This window comes from Callorhinus ursinus, unplaced genomic scaffold, assembly GCF_003265705.2.
Source record: "Callorhinus ursinus isolate GAN/ISIS: 27379988/994484 unplaced genomic scaffold, GSC_fseal_2.0 scaffold7, whole genome shotgun sequence".
Lineage (NCBI taxonomy): Eukaryota > Metazoa > Chordata > Mammalia > Carnivora > Otariidae > Callorhinus > Callorhinus ursinus.
In genome coordinates this window covers 57,914,676-57,939,568 of record NW_027397069.1, presented here as the reverse complement: position 1 = coordinate 57,939,568, position 24,893 = coordinate 57,914,676, and the positions used below count along the sequence as shown (strand labels likewise).

General features: G+C 44.8%; 1 long non-coding RNA gene across 1 annotated transcript in view; it reads right to left on the bottom strand.

The window, feature by feature from the left end:
• LOC112826490 (uncharacterized) overlaps positions 1–24,100 on the bottom strand; it is a 118,927-nt gene extending 94,827 nt beyond the window's left edge. The window contains exon 1 of the long non-coding RNA XR_003208947.2: positions 22,658–24,100. This is a non-coding gene — a long non-coding RNA (uncharacterized lncRNA). The remainder of the gene's footprint in view (positions 1–22,657) is intronic.
• Positions 24,101–24,893: the final 793 nt, after the last annotated feature.

Here is a 24,893-nt window from a genome sequence, read left to right as displayed (position 1 = left end):
CATTTCATCAGTCATCCCGGAAGCACATCTTCATGGTCTCTACCTACACACACACACATACACACACACACACACACTCCAAAGGAGTTCGGGAAGTGAACCCCTCATTGGCCTTCTATTATCATGTCTGAGGTAACTTATTAGAAGGGTAAAGAGTTTATTTTTTAAAGATTTTATTTATTTATTTGAGAGAGAGATAGAGAGAGAGGAAGAGGGAGCACAGAGGGCAAGGGAGAAACAGACTCCCCATTGAGCAAGGAGCCCAACACAGGGCTCGATTCCAGGACCCTGGGATCATGACCTGAGCCGAAGGCAGACGCTTAACTGAGCCACCCAGGTGCCCCAGAAGGGGAAAGGGTTTAAATGCAAGAGGGAATACAGAAGAAGCAAGGCCTACAGCACTGGGAGACAGAATACCGCAAGAACTCGAACAAATGACCTTCACAGAGCCCTGAACTGCAGGGGAGAGAGGAATGAGTCAAGGGGGAGAGAGGCAGCCATGCTGTCATGATTTCACTGCAGCAAACTACTGATGGAGAGTCAGCCTTTAGAAAGTTCACTGAATCTTGCAAAAACATGACTACCATAGTAGGAAAACTTGCCAAGTTATGCAATTTGGAGCCAAATGCTCCTTTCCGCCTCCCTCCCCCCCCCCCATGATGTTCAGCTTCTGGCTATGCCAAAAGAAGTTACTGGCAAGGAAATCATTTAAAAAAAATTTTTTTTGGCATATGGCAAGAGGCAGGGAAGTAGAAAAATAACCCCAGAGGAGTTTTCCCCTAACCTTTCATTAAAATTATTTTCTGGATTTGGCACAACAGCATTAATCAAAATCCACAATTCACAATGAAACGCATTTCAAAGCTTTTAATTGCGGGAATAACTTTTTGTAGAAGTTTTAAATAAAAAATCTATCCTACAGATACATGCTCACACACACACACAACAAAAATGTACAAGGACGCTTAGTGCAACATTTTTTAATACAGAGCTTCTTGGATTTACAATGGGGTTATGTCCCTATCAAGCCCATCAAAAGTATGATATCACAAGTCAAAAATGCATTTATCCACGTAACCCCCCAAACACCATCGCTTCACCTAGCTGATCTTAAACATGCTCAGAACACTTACATTAGCCTAGTTGGGCAAAGTCACCTAACACAAAGCCTATTTTATAACAAAGTGTTGAATATCGTATGCGGTTTATTGACTACTATACTGAGTGTACAGAAACAGAATGGTCATATGGATACAGAGTGCTTGTCCGTGTATCGGTGGTTCACCCTTGTCGTCACGTGGCTGCCTGGAGGCTGCGGCCACTGCCCAGCATCACAGGAGAGGGTCACACTGCATATCGCTAGTCCAGGAAAACATCCACATGCAAAACTCAAAGTATGGTTTCTACTGAATGGGTATTCACACCATCATAAAGTCAAAAAATCATTAAGTTGGTCCCCATCCTATGTCGGGGACTGTCTATAATTATGAGAAACAACTGGAAGGTCCCAAAACAAGAGAATGGCTAAGCCAAATATGATATCAGCATCTGACTCCAGAATTATTAAAATTAATGGAAACTCTATGAGGGCAGAGATTTTGTCTCTTTTGTTCACTGATGTATTCCTACCTCCTGGAATAGTGGCTGGCACTTCGTAGAGTTCAAATATCTGTCAATTAACTGGATGAGTGAATGTTTGTGAAATGCTTTTGTAATAAACAGTTCAATACATATATATATATGTATGTGTATATGTGTCTATATAAGTTTATATCTATGTGCATATGTCTATGTTGTGTCTATGTTGTATATATGTAACAGCTGTTGAAATTGTGACAACTGTCAAACACAGGCATAAAGATATTGATGCTTGAACACCAGAGGAGGCTGTCCTGGGCAGAGCATTCTTCCTACCTGCTTGGGACTCCTTTATCCCTCTCCTCTTACCTTTTTGCTTATCTTTCATTTGGGAGTAATTTTCCTCCACTTTTTCCCATGGTAATAGCTCTTCATTAGCACTCCAGTATATATAAAATGCACAAAGTCAATTAATAAAGACATGAGGCTACTTCAGTATTTTAAGCTAGCAGTGATGGAGGGCAGTTGCTGTCTTGGCCTCAGAATCGATTGTACTAAGACAACTTCGATTTGAGTAAGTAAGTATTACATGTAATAATTTTTTAAGTAACCATGTCAGCTAATGGTCCAGTTCAACTGAGATGCAAGAGAAGTTTTCCCTCTTTGTTCACAAAACTTCCGTGGATGGGGCAGCACAAATGTACAAGAGAGGGCCATCTCCAGTGGATGAGCTTTTGATACAAAACAAGTCTACACCAGGGTTGTTAGTTATACATCTTTAATAGAAAAAAATTATTTCTTAAATAAAATGTGGAAAAAAGAGCTGTAGTTCATGCAAGTCATGGCAGAGACCTGCAGAAAATATTGACAACTTTTGTTCTGAAAATGCTTTGCCTTGGGACCTGTCGGTACCTCTCCCCTGTTGGCTGTTGCACTAGTTCTTAGCCAGAGCTGACATCTCAAAAATAGCCAACCCAACGTGTGATGTGAGTTTAAAGTGAAAGCAAATGAGGAGCTCAGCCTGGCATACATTTCATGTTCCCTGTCCGTGTGTCACACACACATGCCTTCTCAAGAAAGAATATGATGCTACCAAGCCAAAGGGTTGGTAGCAATTTCTATCCTCTGGATGGCTTCGCAAGTTTGACTTGATGATAGACGTTTAAGATGAAAATTGGCTGTCTCCCTGTAGCCCCAGGAACACCGCAAAAAGCATGGGGAGCTTCCGCCTCTGAATGTGGCTCTTACCCTCATCGAAGTCTCCATCCTCACAGTATAGTCTTTGGACTTTTCAACGCATTCCTTTTTTATTACTCCATCCTTACTAACATAGAGTCCACATAACATAGTTCAACATAGTGTGACGTTAGAATAGAATGCGAAAACCTTGCCTCCTTCCCCAAGATTGGGCTCTTGTCCACTACTCTAGCTCATGGCATGCCCCACTGCCTCTTGAAAGCCTCCAAGCTTTGCCCTCCACCAAGTGTCTTATGTTCTTGCCATTCCTACGTTTTGGAAAGTACTTACCCCAGCTGTTTACATCATTTAGTTTCTCTTCTTAAATGACACCTCCCCGGAGATGTCATCCCACTACCACTTCATCTACCTTCTGTCAGACTCTCTCTAATGCAGCAATCTTTTCTCTTTCAATATCCTGCCTATTGACTTATTTATTTGGGTATTATCAGTCTTCCTTCACTAAAACTTAAGCTCCGTGATGTCAGAGACTTTGTCTTGCTTACTGCTATATTTCCAGTGCTTAGCACATAGTAGGTGTTCAAGAAAGAAAAAAGAAAGAAGAAAGAAAGAAAGAAAGAAAGAAAGAAAGAAAGAAAGAAAGAAAGAAGGAAAGAAAGAAAGAAAAAGAAAGAAAGAAAGAAAGAAAGAAAGAAAGAAAGAAAGAAAGAAAGAAAGGAAAGAAAGAAAGAAAAAGATTAAGAAACTACCCCCAATGCTGAAATAGTATGGAGCACACAAAGGAATGGACTGAGCACTAATAATTTAGAGCACAGAGTATACACAGTGGTAAACGAGAGAAACCCTCAGAGCCAACACATGGAGACAGAGGCAATTTTAGAAACCATAAATAATTAGAATCAGGATTTTTTTCAGAGAATGATGAAAAAAGTAGCTCCTCTAAACAAATAATGGATCAGTTTAGAGGCAGCTGTATCACAGAAGTTTTGCAGCATGTGTTAGGTCCCCAGTCATTGAGCTTAAGTTCCAAAAAAAGGACTCAAGTGTTTGGAGAAAGATCAGTAAAACGAGGCAGGACCCTGGGCTATGCGCCTATTCATGAGTCCATGAGGACCAGGCCCAAGTCTTCCCAGGAGAAAGATCAAGTAAAATCCAGAATTAAACCAGAGCTCTTTTGGAACAAAGGTCAGTGCTTGGTCAGGGCTATGGATCAGGGCGGGCTGGGTCTGTGGGCAGAGATCAGCATAAGAGGTCAGCTCCACTCAAGGAGGGGCTGGGAAATAGTCAGGGACCAAAGCACGGGAGCAGACATTTGTCATCATGATGTTGTCCAAAAGTGCATTTGGGAGTAGGGAATACAACCTCCCAAGAACACATGGTATGATGGGCGCCAGCCCCGCAACAAAGTATTCTCTAGATCCTACACATAGACACACTTTACTGCTCTGACACCTTTGCATTTGTTGTTTCCCATTCTTCGGAATATCTTCTCCCACTTCTTATCTGGCAAACTCTCACTCACTATTCAGAAGCCGACTCAAATGTCGTCTCTATTATGAGTTCACACAGTGATGCTTCCCATGGATGCCCTAAATCTAGTTGCACCCCATGACATTCAGGTCTGGCTCATTGGCCTTGACAGTCCCGTAGTATTTCCTCTGGCCCACGGCAATTGTGGCCCCTGTGCCTTAGATAAGGGCTCGCGAGTGAGGGCAGCCAGGAGGATCTTGCCCAGTCCCTGTCTCTCCGAGGTCCCACTCTGGGCTGACAGGTTGGCATAGTGAGAAGCCAGCGCAGTCAAACCCACACTGCACTCATGCCATAGTCACTGACTTTCCTGGTCAGAATGCACAATGCTCACCGCCTGATGTGAGGTCCAGGCCAGGCACCCAACCTGTGCCAGTCTTTTCTGCTCTGGGCCCCCACGGGGGGGCATTGGCCGGTCTATGGGAGCTGGCAACATTTGCTAAGTCCGCTGCTCTTCCTACCTGCATCTGGGGTTCATGGTGCACCATTACTTTGACTCCAAAACAATGTTCTCCACTTGTGGTTGCTGGCCGTGTCCATCTGCCGGCAGCTTCTCTCAGCCAGCTTGTCATTCAGCCCACACTCACCGTGGGGGAGAACACAACACAGAGCTAGGTTTTGTGGAGCTGGACAGGAAAGCAGGATGTGGGGCTCCAGCTCTGCCCACCCACATCTGGGACTATTAACAGCAGGCCCAACCAATGGCCGGCAGAGAGACTCACTGCATCAAAGGGACTTGCAGAGGTGGAGAAGAACTAAGCCAGGGGATGAGAAGACTGAGGTACACAACTTTCCGAGTTGAAATATTACATCAGTAGTATGCATATTTTATTAAATATTAAAATATTACAATAATGTTGAAATATTACATTTTAAAAGTTAAGGTTCCTCTTTCTCTCTGAGTTATGCTCTATGAAATATATGAATATATGGTGTTCCCACCAAAAGCACACTTGTATGATACATATATGTGATATATGTATTAGCAGTATTTTAAAGATTTTATTTATTTGAGAGAGAGAGAGAGCATGCACACAAGCAGGGGAGGGAGCAGAGGGAGAGAGGAGAGAATCTCCATCAGACTCCGCACTGAGCAGAGCTGGACATGGGGCTCAATCCTAGGACCCCGAGATCATGACCTGAGCCGAAACCAAGAGCCGGATGCTCAACTGATTGAGCCACCCAGGCGCCCCAGTATTAGCAATATTTTAGACATGTGATGATTACAGCTACTGTGAAATCTTTATATTTTACAGTCTGGGAGGTCTGGGTCTAAATCCCAGTTCTGCGGCACCAATTACTCTGTTATGACCTCAGACAAATCATTCCATCTCTCTGCCTGCGTTGTATCAGCTATAAAATGAGTTTGTGGACAGGGTTGTTATGAGAGTCAAATCAAAGTGATTGGCACCTACCTCACCTTTTATAGACATCAAGGATACTATTCCTCAAATGCACCCTGTTATATTTCTAACACTGATTCCCAGGCAAGGGTGGAGTTCATTCCACCTAGACCAAAGAAGGTCATAAAGTGGACACACATACATTAATCAACAGAAAGCTTCCATCAAGTAGGAAAAGAGGGTGATCTGACATTCAGGGGAGCTCTTTCCACCCCGAAGGGAAGTAGGAGGAGACAGAAACAGAGGCGAGAACTGGGCATTAGTCAGCCCAAGAAGAGTCCTCACTTCTCTTTGCCCATTACCATTCAAGTGAATCTTGAGAGAGGCAGGGAGGGGAGGTGAAATTCCTAGAAGCTCTCTACAGTTTGAGAAACTACTAGCATATTGAGGTCAGGGCCCTTCTTCCTTGGGCACAGGCTGAAAGCCTGTGTTGGGATCCAGGGCATTCAGCGGGCAGAGAAGCATGGACAGAGCGAAAGGACAGAAGCAGCCTCCCGGGGCAGGCAGAGGGAACATGCTTGAAAGCTTACCAGCTCCCAGGGATCTCAGCGGTGCTACAGAGACCAAAAGATCAGGAAGAAGACAGTCAGGAATAGGAGGCCATGGATCCAGGGAACCTCTGGGCAGAGGCAGAGGCCCAGTCCATAGGTGTCCACAGGAGCCTGCAGAAGCCACACATGCAGGCTGCTCAGTACCAGGACCGAGGACCCCCAGCTCAGGCAAGGCCAGCAAGGACGCAGGGACACCCTTGAGGACTCCTTCCCCTCGCCCATGATGTTACCCGAACTTTCCTTAGACTGTGGCACCATTAGATGAAGAGAAAGACGAGCAGGAAGAAATCCCAAAGGACCAATATTTTCTCAAAATGAACTATGTTAACATAAAAGAGGCTGTTTGAAATCAGAGGGCCAGAACTGCATTAAATCAGAAAATTAAACCATGCTTTCCCTCCCTCATCCACCCTTCTGCCATCAAGTGAGAAATGAGACCAAAGAAAATAAGTACATGTTACAATCCTTTGCAGATCCAAGTACTAATGAGTAAACTTCAATGCCCACTACTTGCTTAATTGCTAGTATTTTTACTATTATTCTATATTACTATATTTAGCCAATTTAATCTACAAATATTGCAGTTTCCAATGGTTCAGGCTAATAGATATCAATTGCTATTTTATACAACCAGCAGGTGGGAAAGGAGGTCCCTTCCATTTGACCTAAAAGAAAGCATGTCTGAAGGTGGGGTCTCAGGCAGGTCTGGGAGACCAGCAGATCTATGCTTGGTGTATTCTCTGCCCAGAACACTTTTCTATCTGTGCCCGGCCCCACCTCCCACTATTTCTCACCTGGATCACCCAATTCAGGACTGAGGAAGTCAAGCAGCATGCTTATCAGCTTCCAGTAGTTTCAGACAATTAAAAAGAAGCACCTTTTTTTTTTTTTTTTTTTTTTTTTTTAAATACAGATGAACCTTTCCTAATAACTGTGATGCTTTTAACTGAGAAGTAGCTCCGGGCGGAAAATGTTGAAAAATATAAGGTGAGTCATTGCCATCTTCACTCTGAGGCCAGCATCTCAGTGCTTCCCGTTTGATTTTCCACAGGCTTGAGGTCTGTGAAACAGAGTGGACAACATACATATAGGCTATCACTGGAACACAGTGGCAAATATACAGAATATATCTGAACAGACGAGCCTATGCCCTTCCTGGGCTTGCTACCTCTCTTCAGCTGGGAACAAGCTGGCTCACGACTCCCTACCTCCTGAACTGTTGTGACATCTCAGGGTTGGAAGAGGATTTGGGTGTCATGCAGCTACATCTCTGCCCACAAACCTCCCCGAGGAATGACACCATCTCAGCTTGAGCACTTCCAACAACAAGGAGCTCACATATCCTCCTTCCAGTTATTTGAGAATGTTCTTCCTTGTATTAAAGCACAAGGTGACACCATGCATTGATTAGCAGCATGGTTTTGGGAGCCAGTGAGATAAAAGGTCTAATCCTAGCTCTCTACATTGCTAGCAGTGTGACCAAGGGCAAAGGCCTAACTAAGCTTGTGTGCCTGAGTTAATCTTTCCCTAATGAGTAAAGGGGGACACATGTACTACTTACTTCAACCCTACCAGTGAGGGTTGGTTGAGGAACTCCTTGTAGAGTATAGCCAGGTCCTGGTATATAGAATCCACTCAATTACTGCCAAACATGAGTGTGTCACCACTGTTATTGGTGTCGTTCTACCTTCCAGGGTGGCAAAGAACAAATCTAACACTCTCTTCCACCGTAAGTACTTGAAGATAGTTGTCATGGGCTTCTGAGTCTAATATATGAGTTCTTTCCGTTGTATCCAGAAATCTTAGAGTTCTGTTCTTTCTCCTCCAAACTGTTAGAGGTCTCTGTGCCCCCAGGGGTTCTTTCCAATTCCAGTCTGCCCACCTTGGTCCTAGGCAGGACAGTTCTCTTGTGAATCAGAGGATATTTTCTGTCTGCTTCCCCTCTCTTGAGAGCCCACTGCATTCTTCTTTGAGCTTCTCTCACCCAGTCCATTCCAGTCCTTCCTCCACTATTAGCTAGGGTGAGGCACCTTTTGACTGATGGTGTGTGTAGCCATCGACAGGCACATCTGTGGAGGCAGTGTGCTGTGGACTTCAGTAGACACTCAGGAATTGACGTTAGTGAGTGACCAGTGGAAACCCATGAATGCCTGTCAGTGGGGGAGTTGGGACCATCATCACAGAGTCCCATCAAAATGTCCCTCCTGAGTGTGTCTCTAAATTGCATATAGATCTAGTTTGCATATAGTTTCCTTCTGAAAGAAACTGGGTAGATTCTTGAGCTAACTTCCTCTCTCATGTTTGGACAGTGCTAAGCTCAGATTTCATAGACAGGCCAAGTCTGTGAACAGCATCTGGGGAAGTTTGGTACATTCTAGAAGAGGCCCCTGACTCCATGGGAAGACCTCGGCCTCTACTTCTGACCTGGAACCACACAGGGGCCTAGGGGCCCCCAGCACCATGCTCACCAAACAGCCACAGATGACCTCGGACTACTTCATGATGAAACCCTGTGCTCTGCCAGTTCCAAGCAGAAAAGAAGAGGACTGGATTTCCGCAAGCTGGAGGAGTTGTCTAGAATGGTCACGCATCATCACGCAACTCCCTGACGTTAACAGCACCGTTAAAACACAGACCTCTCTCTGTATGTATATGTGTTCAAAGTAAACAAAGCTGCAAGATTTGGTCCCTGTCTCAACACAATGTATTGTTGACTGGAAAGTGTTGGTGCCTTTGCATGCCATGACTCTGAAATGCCGACTGTGGCCGGATCCATGGACATCCAGGGCTTATATGAGTAAGTCTGTATTGTCCTCCTCCGCCTTCTCAGCCCTAAGACAAAGCACAACTTAAGAGAGTTTTACCAAAGCCCATCAGGTGAAGGGGAAACTGGTACAGAATATCTGCCGGTGGTCCAGAAAGGAGACCAGAAGTCACAAGAAAATCCTAGGGAAAGATTTTTAGTTAGTCATCCTCTATGGATTGACTTAAAAAAATTATTTGGGGAGAGAGATAAGAACGCTGAGGGTCTTACGAGATGTAGTCCCTGCCCACCCATCTGACTCTATCCTGCTTCCCCTCCCCATGCTCAGCACACCCAACCATGCTGGCCTTTGTCCTGTGCCTTTAATTCCCCCACTCTTCCCTGCCACAGGGCCTTTGCACTTGTTGTCCCTTTCTAGAATAGTCTCCCCTTACCTCAACTTAACTGACTTTCCTTGACCAGTTTACACAAAGTCACTCTCACTTCCCAGTTTGTCTCTATTCTTCCATCTTGCTCCATTCTTTCATAGCACTTCCTCAATCTGAAATGAGCTTGTTTATTTGTTTGTTTATTGTCTGTCTTCCCTGACCAGAACACTATCCCCAAGAAAGTGGAAACTATCTGTTTCATACCCCACTGCCTTGCACATAGAAGGCACTTGATAAATATTAAATGAATGAATAACACTATCACAGTCTTTCAGCATTCTTAATGAGAAGGAAAAACCTTCCATGAATTCCAAGTATGGAGAGAAGAGGAAATAAAGCAGAAAATAGAAGAATTGTTAACTGCCACATTAGCCTGAGATTGAAACAACTAGAAAAGCGAAAATCTGAATGCCTAATTATAAAATGCGAGCAAAGGCAGTTTTCAAATAGGAACAGGATTATGTCCTCAGGAAGCAGATGGATTGTAAAATGCCAAGGATGGCTACTTCACACCCCCTCAAGACCTGTGCCCAGTTCCTTACTGGAAGGACAGCATGGTTTTTCAGCCCTTCCCAAGAACCTTTCAACCAGCAACACTTCAAATGAAAGCACAAAAGAAGCAGAGAATCCTTGCCATGTACAGCATCTGGGCAGAAATAAGAACATCTGTTCTCAGCATGAACCCTATTAGCTTCATCATTTGGCTTTCAAGGGAAAAAAATGCGCAATTATGATACATGGGCATAATTGGTGGCAAGGTAGAACTCGCGCTCTGCAGCAGGCTGCATGCTCGGGGCAGACGTGGCTCTGGGGAGGAGTGCCACGCTCCAAGGGACAGGAACATGCCAGCAGCCACGGCCGGCTTACCCAGAGTCAGCAGCCCCAGCTTCTAGGGACAGGGGCCAGCTGGGGACTGGAAGAAAGGGAGTGAGACAAGGGAGGAGAGGGGAGGAAGCGGTGGGAGGAAGGAGGAGACAGAAGCAGAGAGAGAGGAGAGAAGGAGGTCAGAGGGATGGGGGGATGCAAGAGAGCAGGCGCCTAGACCTGAGCCAGACAGAAGGGCCCAGGGTGAGGGAGGGGTACAGAGGGAGAGAAAGGCTCATTCCGCCTGGCAGGCGACAACAGTGGCCGTGTCCCCGCGCTAAACCAAGATGGCCTCCTTTGTACCACAGCAACACCACTTCCCAGATGGGTGGCCTCAGGCACACTGCCTAAGCACTTGGTGCCTTGGTCTTCTCAGTCTGTGAGAGGTAAGAGGCATGGCACCTACAGCAGAGGTTCAAAGTGAGGGGAAGAGAGATAATGTGCATGAAGGACCCAGAGCAGCACTGGACGCCGAGTGAGCCCTCAGAAAATGTCCGCTGCTATTAGTGTTATCATTACTACCACCACCACCATCATTTGACAAGATGGCGCTGACTCCCAACAGCACGACGAGCTAAGTACTGTTACTACTCCCAAGTCACAGAGCAGGGGTGTGCAGATGAAGGGCTTGGCCTCAGCTCTGCCTCCAGGACCTGAGTTCCTGCCTGACTCTGTCTTGATGTAGCAGGCCAGGAGCAGACTCTTTTCCTAGGCCCAGTTAGTACAGATGGCACTACCCGCACCTGAAGGAAACAGGATTGAAATGAGATAGACATGAGTTCAAATCCCAGCTCCACACTCAAAAGCAGCAAGCATGGAGAGGCAAATGGCCTCCTGACGCGGCCAGGGCTCTCTGCTGGAAACCGAGCTGAAGACGCCCCCAGGACGGCAGTGAGGATGAAAGAGGACCTTACAGAAACTTCAGGGTGTCTGGCACTCGGCACACAGCAGCTCTTCGCACCATTAAAAGCCAACATGCTTCCTGTGGAAGCCGAGCACTGAGGTGATGGTAAAGGAAGGTGGGGAGCTAAACATGGAGAGGGCACAGGGAAGCATCCAGCAGATGGCAGCCCCAGAAGCAGGGACCAGACGTGGCAGACAGGGGATGGAGGCTGCAGGCAGTGGCAGAGCGGGGCCAGCTCCAGGGGGACCAAGAACCCCGTTCACCTTGGCACCCCAAGAGCCTCTCTGAATGACAGTGTGGATGCTTCTGATAGCCAAACAAGGCTTCAGTGCAAAGTTCAATGATGTACAGAGTAATCTACATCAGAGGCCAGAGATTTATGGACTATCTTTGAAAAGGACTTCTTACCAAGTTGTTAAAGTTCTATAAAAGGCGTGTAAAAGGGACTATGTTTCTAATATCCAAAAAACCCCACACTATGCAGAAAGATTCATATTCAGTGGACTCTAATAAAACTGAAGAGTTGTTGCTTATATTTATGTGAGGTCCCTCATCTTGGGAGATGCCCTCCTGATGTTTTAGCCACGTGAGTGCTAGCATATGAAAAGCTGTTCAATCTTGGGTAAGTTGCCTAATGTCTCTGAGCCATTTTTTCGTCTGCAAAGGAAATAGAACAGTAGAACCTTCATCATAGGTGGTTGACAACTTAAAAGAGATAATGCATGTCAAGAGGTCAGAACGATGCCTAGCACATGGAGGGAACTCAGTCAATGAGAGCCAAGATTCTGATGCTATTTGCATTATTGTTGGGCAGTTGCTACAGAGTGCTGCCATAAGGCTCAAGAGTCACACAACCCCGATTTCTGGAAATTATCCAAGGAAAATAGTCAAAAATGTTAACTCCATTCTCTGTCTCTTGTCCTACACGCACCGGTTTCCAAGACCTCTCAACTTGACCTTGTAAGAACATCTGTCCTCCACTCTGTCCTGTGCTCATTGGGTTTTCTTCATCTCTCACGGGATCAACCTCAACCAGCTGCAGGGGCCTCCTCCGATGGGTCTGCTGCTAGCCCACTTAATCCATCCTGCACACAGAGGCTGAGTAGTAGCCCATCTTTGAAGCTTTAGCTTAGCTTGTATTAGCATTTGATTCATGTGCATTTTTTTCCTTCTACTACATAGTATGACCGCATCTGCTTTCATTTAAAAAATCATTTAAATCACTAACTGTTTGGTTAAAAAGATATTCCCAAAACTTCCCAGAGCTGCTACAGCAGCCTTGGTAACTAGTACAGGGTAGGGGCTCAGCAAATGGCTCTGGACTTGAACCACAGATGTGGGGGAAAAAAAAAAAAAGCCTTGATAAAAAGACTAGGAATTGGTATACAAACATGTCAATAATTGGCAAATAAGGATGGTGAGAGTATGGCTGTATTTTTGTCTCAATTTTCCAAGCACAGGGACAAATATTTTCTCTGATCTTGATCATTGAAAACATATTGTTAAGATACAAAGGTGAGTGGAAGTGTTGCCTAGACATCGCACAGCAGAGCATCCTTTGGTTGCTGCCTGTGAGCACTGTTCACAAAGCCCAGTGTGGCTTTTGATCAGTGTTTCTGTCCTGGGAAAGAACAGGTGCCCAAAGTCGGACAGACCGCGTGCCACCTGAGTATACACCCTTCAAGAACAATGACCTCTGAAGTCAGAAGAAGATGCAACCATACCTGCCCCAGTATCCAGCAACAGCCGCACCCCACGTCTCCCACCCGAGCCAAAGCAAATGAGTGCACGACGCGCTATGCCTCTGGCCCGTGGTCCAGTGGGACGTGCATCAGAATCTGTGCTTGCCCTGGCTTCCTCCTCAGTAACACAGAAGGGAGGTCACCGCTCCCGACTTCTCAACACAGCGGACCAGCTCATCAGCGATTCTCTGGCAGTTTCCAAACCCAAAAGAATATTCCCGGGACTTGGTGCCAAGAAGCGGTTTCTCCTGTACCCCTTCTCACTCAGGGGTGAGGAAAGACAGCATCAGGTTGGTGGGGTCAGGTGCTGCAAGCAGTGATTTATTTGCTCTTAGCAATCACGTCTGCAGCTTAGTGACATCTGCAAGCTGAACATTCTCATCGAGAATGTGTTTTCTTCAACTGTTTGCCCTCTGGGTGCTGCAGGCTTGGTGGGCATCCCGCCGGAAGCTGACAACTCCTACCGGCACCATCAGCCCACCAGAGCCCTCAGCATCAGCCAGTCACAGACAGCAATGACCCCCGGCTGTTCTGCCTCGGGCTTCTGCAGCTCCTGTCACTCCAGGTGCCATGTCCAGGTAACAGCATCCCCCAAACCTTAGTCATCGCTCCCCTTCACAAAGTCCCACTGGCTAAAGGAAGATGCTTTTCCTTTTTCTATAAAGCCTCATTTTCCTCTTTTTCAGTTTCGTTTCCTGTTTACATGAAAAGCCAGTGAGGCAGATGGATGAGCGAAGCAACGTGGCGAAGGGAGAGGACCCATCCCGGGCGTTCACTTCCTAGAGCCTGCGGTGCGGCCAGGCCCTGTGCGGACCACCGTGAAAGTGCATGGTCTCAGCCCAAGCCCCCAGCATCTGGAAGCTAGTGATGTGTGGTGCATGTGGTGGGACCCAGGCCCCAGCTGCCAGAGCCGTGACTTTGAACAAGAGAGGCACAAGGTCTTCTGAATTCCGGTAGACCCTTTTCAGGATCTGGAACCACAGGACTCTTCCTCAGGTCTCAACAATAAACAAAAAGAAAAGAAACAAGCAATCCAAAGTAAATAAATAAATAAATGATGATTTAGGGGAAAGGCACTGGACTTACGTGGGTAGACATGGATTTATATCCCAGTTCTTGCACTAACTAGCTGAGGGGTCATGGGTAAGTTACTTGACCTCTCTGAGCTCTGGAAAAAAAAAAGGAGGGGTAACATCACAAATCTCATAGAATTTATACTAAGAGTTAAATGAGATAATTCATGTAAACTCATATCTGATACCTAGTATATGCTTAATAAATAGTAGATGTCATTCGTATTTGTGTTTTTGTTTTAAATTTTTCAGTCAAGAAATGCACACGGATAGGACATATTTCAGATCACTTTTGTTGCCTCCCAACTCTTGGCTTATGTAATTACTTGCATGAAAAGAGCCCTTAGCCCTTCCCCATCTTCCCTCCCCCACTCCCAACCCAACGTGCCCATCCTCACCCTTGGTTCCTGCAGCTGTCTGTACTGAGCCTATAGACGTGTAGGTCCTTGTCTTTTGTTCTTCCCCAGACTGCCCCTCAAGGGCTGGAACCGTGCTCTTAGCTGCATGGCATCTCTAGTGTCTACTGCTTCCCACGTACTAGGTCCTCAACATGGCGCTCGCTAAGTGGAATTCTTGCCTTAACTCTGGCAACTTAAAACATGAACTATTGATTTCACAGGCTGAGATCTTTGAAGATTTTCAAAGTCTCAGAACCACTACCCAGTCAGAGAAGTTCAAAGAATGAATTTATTGACGGGCTTATTCTGCTCTCAAAAGTCATTTACACTTCAGTCAGGAGAGGCCAGGGGAAAGGCTGATCACTGGGGAGCTTTTGCCTCTTCACAGACTGTCTGATATCAGAGGAGAGGAACTTCCCTTGGTCTGCACGCAGATCATATGAACACCATGAGCATAAAACTAGCCTTTCCTATGGGCACCCAGTATACTCAATCCTTGCTCCCTACAGCAAGGGACCATGTGGCATAGGAAGAGCAAAGCTGGCCCACCACACTGGGCCCCATGTGGGAAAGCTTAGTGCCCCATGCTGGGGCCTCAGTCTCCTTTCTCTACTGAGAGGTTTGGAATACTGGTATACCTGGAGGCCAAAACTTGCAAAGGTTAAGCCGATATTTCTAGAGAGGCCTCACTCCCTATGCTCCCTGACTCCTTCCAGATTCTCTCTTTCTTTACGTAACTAGTTATAATTTACTCTCAGGTTTTTAAGATGGACTTGGTGCTCCCTGAATGACAAGTAATACTATCAAGGTCAATTAGCAATGATACAAAGTCCTAACACCTAATACACACACAGACACACACACACGCACACACACACAAACAATAAACAAATAAGAGTTAAGAAAACCCTCTATGTAGTACATTAATTGAGAAAGCCACATTATGTACAGGCTTTTTTGAAAGAAGCCATTTACTGCACTGACCTAAAATTTCATGGCCTCTTCTGGGCTTCCTAATAGGACCATAGGACCCACCTGATGTGCCAAACCAGCCAGAAGATAGGGAGAGATGAGAGAGTCATGGGTCAGAACCCACAGAGATAGAAATAGAAAACCCCAGAATGTCTGCTCCTAGATTCTGATGGCATTGGTGACAGGCAGCCCATTGCAGAGAGAGAAGCTGTCCATCACTTGTTGCTAAATGGGGAGGATACAGCTTCCCTTACTTCTAGGCCGTATAAAATTCTAATTCTTTTCAAATTTTCCCAAGATTCACATAAAAAATGATCAGGTGGCACTCCAAAGCCGAATACTTGCAGACCGTACAAACTAGAAACTAGCCTCAGGACTGCTCAGAAAATGAGGGCATTTGGGCAAGGCCTGGAGCTGGGGACTTCAGCAGGTGGGGGTCAGAACCCAGTGCTGGAAATAAACAACTTGCCCCAGGGGCTCGAAACTGGGAGGGACCCAAGTTCCCAGAAAGGGCAGTGCTGCTCCAGCCAAACAGCCCAGGCAGTTTGCTCTCAATTATCCACCCCATGTGTAATTTCAGGAAAACTTCTTTTGTAAATTGCAGATTTTCTGACACTTAACTCAGGCAAAATGAGTTGTCCAACAGTGATTTCATGCCCAAGTAAACCTGTCATCTTCACTCTTAGCCTTTTCCTTCCCTTTTACAGAGAAAAAGGATCCAGACATTTTCCAAGAGAAAATAAACTCCCAAAGCTGAAAGACTGGAGTTTTCAAGTTTGCTTAAAATGCTGAACCTAAGAAGGGGGTTCTCAAGTTGGCTAAACGCTTCCCTCCCACAGCCCTACTAAATCACCACCAACTCCAGAGGTTCTGACTCAAAGAATGTGTAAGCCTGAGCCTCATCTCATGAACACACCATTTCCATGCCCCATGTTCTAGATTCCTTGTTAGCACAGTGCAACTCAGGGTCAGGGCAAATAAGGTAAGGAGACCATTCAAGTTCAACTCTGAAGCTGTTTTTTCTCAGCTCAAGTTTAGGTAGAGGCCAAGAGGGCTGTTTTCACTATTGTTTCAAACTAAACTGCTGACAACTAAGAAGTATGAACACTTGGCAGAATTTCAAACTCCAACAATAAGCAAACGGCACGGGGAGATTGTTTTGTGTTGCTTTTCTATGGAAGAATGCCTTTCTACCTTGTGATATTCCCGAAAGCTATGGACTCAGGACTTCAGTGGCCACCCTGGTGGCCCTCGGAGCAGCCTGTGTGGGCAGGTTAACCCCAAGGGTCCAGAGGCACTTGATGTAGGGGACCACTGGCAGCCCAAGGGGCATGCTCAGGAACAGGTGTCCTCCTTCCTCTGGAGGGGGTAGGGGGGGTCCACTGCTAGCCTGGCTGCTAAAAGGAATTGCAATTAGAACAGATTACCGAAACTGTCATGAAAGCTGAAGATAACTGAAAATCTTGGCTAACTGGAGAGCACCAAGCAGATTCCAGAAGGGTTATCTCCCTTCTCCTCTTTAACCCCCACTTCTGTGCCAGCGTTTAAGATTGATATGGTTTGCCTCTCCCTGCATTCACTCATTCACTCAATACCTCACCCTCTCCCACACCTCCCTCGTCTGTTTCACCCACGATCCAGATCTTTCCCAGTCCCCTCTTCTCTCAAAACCCCTAATTGGGTGTGTACTATTTCCTCTGGGCTCTGTCATCACTCAGTGGAAGCTGAGTTATCTGATAAAATCATTTCTACTAATGTGCCAAGTCTCAGGGGATATATGCATTCATTGGGTTCTTTCTAGAGAAGCTGTGTGATTTTAAGTATGGAAGGCCAAGGATTGGAATTTTGAGGGGCATAAATTAATCAAAAGTCTTTCAATGACAAGTAGCAGAAAGCCAGCTGAAACGAATTTGAATAAAAGAAGGAGTTAATTGGCTTATGCGACAGGGAAGGGCAGGGGTGGAGTTGGCCTCAAGCCCAGCTGGAGAGGAACCCTGTCAGGACCTGCAGGGACTGCCATCGCAGCCCTCGCCATGTGTTGGCCCCGTTTTTATCAGCTTCTCCACTTGGCAAGGGCCACGCATGTTTACAGCTTCCATCAAGAGAAAAGACTTCTTGGCATCTTGGGAGAAGGACTCTGATTGGCTCAGCTTCAATCACGTGCCCATTTCTGGGCCAATCACTGAGGCCAGGAGATTTGACCAGTGTTTTCATTTTCTGTTGCCACACCAAGTGGCTTAAAGAAGGTCACATTTATTAACTTATGGTTCTGGGGCTCACAAGTCCAGCAGAGGTTCCCCCAGACTAAAATCCAGGTGTTGGAAGGATACATTCCTTTCTGTAGGCTCTAGGGGAGAATCCATTTTCCTGCTTATTCAGTTTGTTGCTAGAATGTATTCCCTGTGTTTGTCAGTCTGCAGTCCCTGTTTCCTGTTTCTTTCTTCATCTGTGGGCCATCCTCAGCTTCTAGAGGCCACTTGGAAGGGCCCATGTGATTACTTTGGACCCACCTAGATAATCCTGGATAATCTCAATATCCTAAAGTCCACAACCCTAATTCCATCTGCAAAATGCCTCTTGCCATGTAATGGCAATGTATATTAAAGAGCAGACTCGTATGTAAATGTCAACAAGTATGTAAAACATATTCCCAGGTTCTGAGAATAGAGCAACACCATCTTTCGGAAAGGGGGAGCAGCGTTATGTAACGATCAGAGCCAGGTTTTGGACATATACCTACACCTATGTAGCCAGAGCATGGGCTGGTGTGATGGACAGCTCTAATACAACCATGTGGAAGGAAGAATAAGTTCCCTAGGGAAGAACAGGATGCTGTTCGCAGTGGGAGGAAAAAGAGAGAAATGCCTACTATAAGGCAGAATGGGCCTTATTACACATTTATGTCAGCGCTCCGAAGTGTTGGTGGGCTTTTTGGTAGAAGTTTTAATATTTCCAATGGCAAGTACCTAAAACATGTTTTCATGAATAAATGAATGGATGAGAGGGGAGGCAAATCAGAGGCAGAGAATTAATCTGTTACCAAGTTTACCCATCCCAAAGTGCTAGAACTTTGTTGGGCTTAACTATGAGAGACACAGAGGAAACAGAAACGACTCATAGGAATTTGGCCCAAAGAATCATGCTCACATATGGCAACAGAAGACAGCCAAGAAGGAAGGGGGGACTGGGATCTGGCCCAAGACTCATGTGCTCAAGTAGACCAGGGGCTGGAACAGAGGAGGTTTAGCCAAAGAGGCTAAATACAGCTTCTATGGGCTGTAGGATCCTGGACTGTTAGTTGAGACATACTGGCTATGGGTCAAATTCCTATAACCAGCCATACAACCTTAGATAAGTCGGACCTTGGGTCAGTTTCTTCTCCAGTGAAAAAAGAGAGTAGGACTACCAAGGATGTGTGAAGTGCTTGCCACCAGTCTCCATCCCATATCCACCCCCGACATCCATAACCAACCACAGCACTCTTTGCACATGAGCCCTGGCCATCCTCAGAATCCTCAAGGCAGCTCTCCAACAGCCACTACTCATTAATCCAAGTCACAACATGTATTAAAACTCCTTGGCCATTCTAGAGTTAGAGAATTTCTAAAGTGCTTTCCAGCTTTGACATTTAATATTCTAAGGTTCTAAAATAGATCAATAGCTTAGGACCAAGGAAGACTAGACTCCCCCTTGCAAACTCCTAAGGCTGGACAAGGAGAAAAATTACCTGGTGGAAAAGGCAGATGGAGCTGTACAGCTTTCATGACTTAATCCCAGTAATCCTCGACAGATTAACTAGGAATTCAAATTGTAAATAAAATAAATCTTCCTCCTCACCAGAAGTCAAGACTCGCCACCTGAGTGCATTACGGATGCTTCACTGGATGTTTCATGATCCTTGATGTGCAGGTAATTGCCTTGAGATTACATAGATAAGCAATCTGAGTTTGGGGCAGGAAGAGACGGTGCAGATAAACTAAGAAATGCTGTAGGTCACTGCCCTAGAGTCTCCAAAATAGGGATTAGCAAACAGGAAATTTATTAGGGTGTGGTCTCTGGGTTAATACCTGTCAGGGAGTAAGAAAGTAGGATTGACTGGAGGATAATATTGGACTACGGACTCAGCAAAGGGCTTGGCTGACTGCATGGTGAGCTCTGAAGCTGGGCTGGATTTTCAGAGACGTCCCCAATTGGGACAAGAGGGTCAGACCTTTATCTCCCTCCATTTATCTGCCAGTCATCTGATGGAGGCTGCCCCCAGGAAGGGTGCAGTCCTTGGGGGAAGAGGTAGTCTTCACAGAGGGCAGTTCCCAGAGAGGGCTGATAGTGGAGCACACCCAGAGTTGAGGGAATAGTTCAATCTGGAAGGAAGAGCTGGATGGCGCCACCTACCTAAGAAAAGAAGCAAATGGAGTCTCCTACCTAGATTGCCTCTAGGTGACCAGCTGTGCCCATGGATACTACTTCGTATTTTTCACTGGCACTGCAGAGACTATCCTCTGCGTCTTATACAATCTGTAGTTTCTTCAGGTGTTGACCAATGGCCATTGTTCTGGTTGTGCTCAGTAAAAATTACCAAGAGTGGGAGACATAACTGATATGGAAGTTTCACTCTGGTGGACAAGTGTCATGAGTAATTTTAATGTTAATTTTATAGTGAAAATATCAATGGACAAATTATATTATCCATATCCTATAAGTTATGTAAAGACAGTATATTCATTTCTAGGGCTGCCATAACAAAATGCCACAGACTAGGTTGCTAGAACAACAGAAATTTAATTTCTCACTGTTCTGGAGGATCAAAGACCAAGATCAAGGTGTTGGCAGGTTTGGTTTTGCCTGAGGCCCCTCTCCTTGATTTGCAGAAGGCCACCTTCTCCCTGTGTCTTCACATTACCTTTCTCTGTGCTTGCACATCTCTGGTGTCTCCTCACCTTCTTCTCAGGACACCAGTCCTTTAGGATTAGGATCCTACCCTTATAACCTCTTTCAACCTTAATTACCTCTTTAAGGGTTTCATCTCCACATATAGTCACATTATGGGGGAGGGCTTCAACATATGAATTTGGGGACAAACAATTCAGTCCATACATATAGTCTAGAAAAATCATTTTAACACACTCTACCCATTAGTCTATGGATGAATGAATGGTAGAATGTAAGATTTATATACGGAGGCCATTAAAAATACATTTTGAGATTTTTTTGGTCTCCCTTTGTTTCTGCTTCATTGTAGAGATTTTATTGGTTAGATTAGGATTTGGGAAAACAGAAAAGTTCAAGTTAAAAATAAAAATCACCCAAATTCCTATCTCCCATTTAAAAAAAATAATATTTGACATACTTCCTTCCATTTTTCTCTGCTACATATGCATTTCTTTTATGGATTAGATCGTATTATATATACATCTTGTATCTATATTTTCACTACATATTATCATTTTATCATTGCTCAATTTTAAAAGAAAGACAATATATCCACAATTTAATTGTCTGATATTTTATTTTATGAACTATTGCACCAAATATTTGCATGTGAATATTTTCTTGAATGTCTGGCTTCCTAATATATATATATATATTTATAATCATTTCCTTTTTCCTTTCTTGCTATGCAAATTTTCAACATTCTTTTAGGCCCATTTCAACCCCTCCCTCCTTGAGTAAAGTCTTCCCCAGCATGTTTGGGGCATAATAACCTGGTCTTCCTTTGGATTTATATAACATGCTTTCTATATTGTTTGTTTAAGCCTATCCTTCTTGTGATATATCTTGAACTACTGTCACACCGTATTTTTGTTTTAAACCTTACTTCCTAAATGATTGCAAGCCTCTTGAGTACAAAGACTGCACCTTACCTTATGCTATGGACCATTGCTCCTTACCAATTGATGGGCTGGTTGATTGATTAGTTTGCTGGTTGCTTTGCTGTTTTCTGGAAATAAAGACTCTATCTCCAGTTGTCCATGGACATAACTTTTCCCCCTACTTATCCTTTGGAGGGTACTGGTTTGTGGCATTTCCACAGCAGGACTAAATTGGATGCATTGTGTTCCTTTGTGTTATCCTGATTTTCCTGCTCTGTGTGCCTTGACAGCAGGATAGTTCTATTATGCTATACCCTATTGTGTTATTACAATGGCTTAATTACTGTGTATGGGCTCCTAACTGAGAACTGGGGAGAGGGTACATTCTATAAATAAAATGTGCTATTGGTGACATTAATATGCCACCGGGTTTAGCTGTGTCTGCATTGCTCAGGGTCAAATTAAAATTCAAAGTGTTGCGAAATATATGTTATAGGTAAAGAATCTATTTTAAATTCCTTCAGAGGGTGAATTAAGCTTCAGTCAAAACATGCTCCAGAAAGAGGAAATTTAATGTTCTGATGTGCCCTGTACTGTATGGCAATCTATCCAAACATGCTTTCTCTCTATGTAGTAGAAGACAGCACTGTTCAATGCCTAGAGACACCTAGAAGAAGGTATTCTTTATGCTTAATCTGGCCAAAAAAACCCTTAGATTATCATTGCTAAACCAAATTTATCAGTATTTCAAATGCATACAAACTGCATCTGACTCCCTAGGATGGGCATAACATTGCTGTAAATAGCTAACAGGCCAAATGCAAATGACTTTCAATATTTAAAACTGAAGGGGAGGGGAAGAGGGAAATGGGGGGAAGACAGGAGGGGGGGGAAGGAGGAGAGGGGCCTATATATACGCATATCTATCCATAATGTCAGAGAGATCTGCCATTTTGTTAGCTTTGCTTTTGAAGCTTTGTTAAATTTAAATTTCAGGTCACATGAACCATAGTAAGTATAGATGGAGCGCGTATAATCAGCAAAGTAGAGGGCATCATTTTTGACATTGGTGCTTTGATACAACCGATATGGTGAAAGAATGTTGTGTCATGTTTAAAAATATTTCAGCTTTTATTTTAAAAAATGAATGGGAAAGCAGGTAACTTTGTCCCTTCCAAGGGACCGTCCACTCCATCACCCTTGAAACTCAGACCCCCCAGCTCCCACTCAAAGAGATGATGGAGGTTCAGGAAGGGGAGGAGTGGGGCACACATTACTGGCTTTAAAAGATGATTTTTGTCCTTGACCAGACCATTCTGAGGCATCCAATCCCATCCTTTAGTGCAAGTCACAGTGGAGTGCCATGTCTGGACCCCAGTCTGACTAGGAACGTTGAAATGATTGCTCTGATAATTCATGGAAAGAACAAAACGTCATTTCACTTACCTACATCCAGCCTGAGAGTCATGTGTGCCAGATTTTTGTTCAGTTGGTGGCTTCAGCCCTTTATCTCCTGCTCCAGGTGCAGACATCTACCAGATGTTCCGGTGTTTTCATGGGGCGGGACTTCACAAGGATGAGAGAAAGGTGATTCATGGGGCGGGCCTCGTGAAGGTGACCATGCAGAGGAGAAAGAAAGCAGTGCCTTAGCAAGGGTGGACAGGGCTGGGACCAGAATGACACCATGTGTCTGCACCTCCTGTCCCTAAAGAAGAGCTGGAAGGAGAATAAATCCACGAGGAAATGGGCCTGTGGTCCTGTCAGGGAAGGATGAGGAAGGCACCTGCCTTGGGCACAAAATTTAAGGGGTGCCTCAAAACTCAGCAATCAAGACAAAAGCCTTTTTTAGCAATGTTTTTAAAAAATCAAATTCCATGCTAAAACTCCATGATAAACAGATTATCAAAGATTTAGACAGATCCAACTCTCCATTTATATGACCCTGCCTCATTGACCTCATTCTAACTCCAGCCCTGGGTCTCCTGGCCCATCTGCAACAAATTTAAAGATGCTCTCTCAGTAAAAAATAAATAAATAAATAAAATAAGATAAAAAACTCTGAAAGGTCATCTCTGCAGCGCTCACATGGACTGTCCTTGCCTCTGTGCCTGAGGGAAAGGTGCTAATGGTGGGGAAAGAGGTAGAAACAGAGACCAAAGACCTCAGTGAGAGTTGGCAGAAGATGAGAGAATTGGTAGGCCCGAGGACCTAAGCACAGTTTAAAATCTGACTTGGGAAACAGAATGGATTAGTGCTAAATGAACACTCTAGAAGCAGGAATGTGCACAGTGAGGGGGACTCTAGTCTTTGGGACTCTTCAAATTTATGAACCTCTAATTGGGCTCAGTCCACATCTCAAGTTACCCAGTTCTCTGGGATTTTGCTAACCTCCCATGCCCTAGGCCATATTATTGACAAACCTGTCCTGGGGAAAATGTAATAATAAAAGGAAAGAGAAAGAAGAGAAAACTAGTACAGATGGAAAGTAAATTTAAGTGCCTGCCACCACCACCAAGAACTTGGAAATTAGGTAAGTAATATGTAGATCAGTATCAATGATATTTAAAGTCAATCAAAATTGAAAATATATCTCAGGAGAGCAAGATTTGATTGTAACTCTAGTATACTAAAAAAAGAAAAAAGTTTATGAGTGACAAACATTCTCTCCTTGACCAAACTCTCTCTCCTCAGGTTCCTCTGAGTAATTTGCCTGACTTTTGGGCTTCCATGTTCCTCTGTGCATTTTCCGGTTTTAGTAAGAATCCTGATAAGTCAGTTTAACCAGAACTCCCCACCCTCAATATCTGATCACCTCAATATCGGATCCGGTTCCTCATCCTCCACCACCCCCAAGTGATGTCTGGTCACCTGGCCTGCCTTCAGCAAGAACCCTGTTAGATCAGCTTAGCCAGAACCCCCCCCCCCCCACCCCTGGTGTCAGCAATTTTCCATCCATTGACACCCGTCCCGATCCTTGGCTATAAATTCCCACTGGCCCAGGCTATACTCAGGAGTTGAGTTCAATCTCTCTCCCCCAGTGCCAGACCCCATTTCCGTGGTTCCCACACCCATTGCAATGGAACCACCACTTGAATAAAGTTTTTAACAAGTGTCATTGAATAATTTTTTCCTTAGCATGAACCTGGGCTGGTCTGTATGGAAGAGACAGTTTTATTGGAGGCCATCAAAAGAGGGAATGTTGGTTCTTTACATCCTATCACACAGTGAGCAGGTAGAAAGCACTCATGGGTCTAAATGGCAAGTCTGGGCAAGTAAATAAAAGTTTTGTTTAGTGACTTCTATCTTGGATTTCCATTTTTATATTAAGAGTATTTTAGTAAAAAAGTGACAAATGTGTCAATGATAAGAAGGCTTGGTCAGCAATGGAAACATAGAAGAAGGAGATTAACCAAGAAAAAAAACCATGGGTGCAGCCAACTGGAAACAGTGTCCTGGTCACTCTTGCTGCATAATAAATAAACTAACCCATAAAACATAAACTAACCCCAAACTGAATGGCCTAAAACAACACCTACGTTATCATGTTCATGGATTCTGTGGGTCAAGAATTTGGACCAAGTATAGCAAGGACACTTGTCTTTGCCCCATGATGTGTGGGACGTCAGCTAGGAAGACCTCCATGGCCGGGAACTGGAATCATCTGGAGGCTCCTTCTCATACA